The 2500-nt window shown below is 37.0% G+C and overlaps 11 pseudogenes; all 11 read right to left on the bottom strand.

Moving 5' to 3' along the window:
• Positions 1-98: 98 nt before the first annotated feature.
• Positions 99-217, bottom strand: LOC148493795 (5S ribosomal RNA; annotated as a pseudogene).
• A 116-nt stretch (positions 218-333) lies between these two features.
• On the bottom strand, positions 334-452 carry LOC148493794 (5S ribosomal RNA; annotated as a pseudogene).
• A 115-nt stretch (positions 453-567) lies between these two features.
• Positions 568-686, bottom strand: LOC148493793 (5S ribosomal RNA; annotated as a pseudogene).
• A 116-nt stretch (positions 687-802) lies between these two features.
• Positions 803-921, bottom strand: LOC148493792 (5S ribosomal RNA; annotated as a pseudogene).
• A 116-nt stretch (positions 922-1037) lies between these two features.
• LOC148493791 (5S ribosomal RNA) lies at positions 1038-1156 on the bottom strand (annotated as a pseudogene).
• Positions 1157-1272: 116 nt separating this feature from the next.
• On the bottom strand, positions 1273-1391 carry LOC148493790 (5S ribosomal RNA; annotated as a pseudogene).
• Positions 1392-1506: 115 nt separating this feature from the next.
• Positions 1507-1625, bottom strand: LOC148493789 (5S ribosomal RNA; annotated as a pseudogene).
• A 116-nt stretch (positions 1626-1741) lies between these two features.
• On the bottom strand, positions 1742-1860 carry LOC148493788 (5S ribosomal RNA; annotated as a pseudogene).
• Positions 1861-1975: 115 nt separating this feature from the next.
• On the bottom strand, positions 1976-2094 carry LOC148493787 (5S ribosomal RNA; annotated as a pseudogene).
• Positions 2095-2210: 116 nt separating this feature from the next.
• On the bottom strand, positions 2211-2329 carry LOC148493786 (5S ribosomal RNA; annotated as a pseudogene).
• Positions 2330-2445: 116 nt separating this feature from the next.
• Positions 2446-2500, bottom strand: part of LOC148493785 (5S ribosomal RNA) — a 119-nt pseudogene continuing 64 nt past the window's right edge.

The following is a 2500-nucleotide window of genomic DNA, read 5'->3' as shown; positions in this document are numbered from 1 at the left end:
TTAGACCTCTTTTACTTCTTAACTCAAGTAAATTCAATGATTAGTTGAAAAATGAAATGTAAAATGTAATAGAAAAGAATGTTACGGCAGAATAAAATTACCTATTGCACCTGGTATTCCCATGTGTTCTCCCATCCAAGTACTAACCAGGCCCAACACTGCATAGCTTCCAATATCAGACGAGATTGGGCATGTCCAGTGTGGTTTGGCTGTAGGTGCTCAAAAACATTAACTTTAGACCTCTATTACTTCTTAACTCAAGTAAATTCATTGATAAGTTGAAAAAATTAAATGTAAAATGTAATAGAAAATAATGTTATGGCAGTATAAAATTACCTACAGCTCCTGTCATTCCCAGGTGGTCTTCCATCCAAGTACTAACCAGGCCCAACACTGCATAACTTCCAAGATCAGACGAGATTGGGCATGTCCAGTGTGGTTTGGCTGTAGGTGCTCAAAAACATTAACTTTAGACCTCTTTTACTTCTTAACTCAAGTAAATTCATTGATAAGTTGAAAAATGAAATGTAAAATGTAATAGAAAAGAATGTTATGGCTATATAAAATTACCTACAGCACCTGGTATTCCCAGGTGGTCTCCTGTCCAAGTACTAACCAGGCCCAACACTGCATAGCTTCCAAGATCAGACGAGATTGGGCATGTCCAGTGTGCTTTGGCTGTAGGTGCTCAAAAACATTAACTTTAGACCTCTTTTACTTCTTAACTCAAGTACATTCATTGATAAGTTGAAAAAATTAAATGTAAATTGTAATAGAAAAGAATGTTTTGGCTGTATAAAATTACCTACAGCACCTGGTATTCCCAGGTGGTCTCCCACCCAAGTAGTAACCAGGCCAAACACCGCATTGCTTCCAAGATCAGATGAGATTGGGCATGTCCAGTGTGGTTTGGCTGTAGGTGCTCAAAAACATTAACTTTAGACCTCTATTACTTCTTAACTCACGTAAATTCATTGATAAGTTAAAAAAATTAAATGTAAAATGTAATAGAAAAGAATGTTATGGCAGTATAAAATTACCTACAGCACCTGGTATTCCCAGGGAGTCTCCCATCCAAGTACTAACCAGGCCCAACACTACATAGCTTCCAAGATCAGATGAGATTGGGCATGTCCAGTGTGGTTTGGCTGTAGATGCTCAAAAGCATTAACTTTAGACCTCTATTATTTCTTAACTCAAGTAAATTCATTGATAAGTTGAAAAAATTAAATGTAAAATGTAATAGAATAGACTGTTATGGCAGTATAAAATTACCTACAGCACCTGGGATTCCTAGGTGGTCTCCCATCCAAGTACTAACCAAGCCCAACACTGCATAGCTTCCAAAATCAGACTAGATTGGGCATGTCCAGTGTGGTTTGGCTGTAGGTGCTCAAAAACATTAACTTTAGACCTCTTTTACTTCTTAACTCAAGTAAATTCAATGATAATTTGAAAAATGAAATGTAAAATGTAAAAGAAAAGAATGTTATGGCTATATAAAATTACCTACAGCACCTGGTATTCCCAGATGGTCTCCCGTCCAAGTACTAACCAGGCCCAACACTGCATAGCTTCCAAGATCAGATGAGATTGGGCATGTCCAGTGTGGTTTGGCTGTAGGTGCCCAAAACCATTAACTTTAGACCTCTATTACTTCTTAACTCAAGTAAATTCATTGATAAGTTGAAAAAATTAAATGTAAAATGTAATAGAAAAGAATGTTATGGCAGTATAAAATTACCTACAGCACCTGGTATTCCCAGGTGGTCTCCCATCCAAGAACTAACCACACCCAACACTGCTTAGCTTCCAAGTTCAGACGAGATTGGGCATGTCCAATGTGGTTTGGCTGTAGGTGCTCAAAAACATTAACTTTAGACCTCTTTTACTTCTTAACCCAAGTAAATTCAATGATTATTTGAAAAATGAAATGTAAAATGTAATAGAAAAGAATATTATGGCAGTATAAAATTATCTACAGCTCCTGGTATTCCCAGGTGGTCTCCCATCCAAGTACTAACCAGGCCCAACACTGCATAGTTTCCAAGATCAGATGAGATTGGGCAAGTCCAGCGTGGTTTGGCTGTAGGTGCTCAAAAACATTAACTTTAGACCTCTTTTACTTCTTAACTCAAGTAAATTCATTGATAAGTTGAAAAAATTAAATGTAAAATGTAATAGAAAAGAATGTTTTGGCTGTCTAAAATTACCTACAGCACCTGGTATTCCCAGGTGGTTTCCCATCCAAGTACAAACCAGGCCCAACACTGCATAGTTTGCAAGATCAGACGAGATTGGGCATGTCCAGTGTGGTTTGGCTGTAGGCGCTCAAAAACATTAATTTTAGACCTCTTTTACTTCTTAACTCAAGTAAATTCATTGATAAGTTGAAAAAATTAAATGTAAAATATAATAGAAAAGAATGTTATGGCAGTATAAAATTACCTACAGCATCTGGTATTCCCAGGTGGTCTCCCATCGAAGTACTAACCAGGCC

This window comes from Taudactylus pleione, unplaced genomic scaffold (assembly GCF_031769625.1).
Source record: "Taudactylus pleione unplaced genomic scaffold, aTauple2 ptg000550l, whole genome shotgun sequence".
NCBI lineage: Eukaryota > Metazoa > Chordata > Amphibia > Anura > Myobatrachidae > Taudactylus > Taudactylus pleione.
Note: the sequence above shows the minus strand (reverse complement) of the source record. Positions and strands in the feature narration are given on the sequence as shown.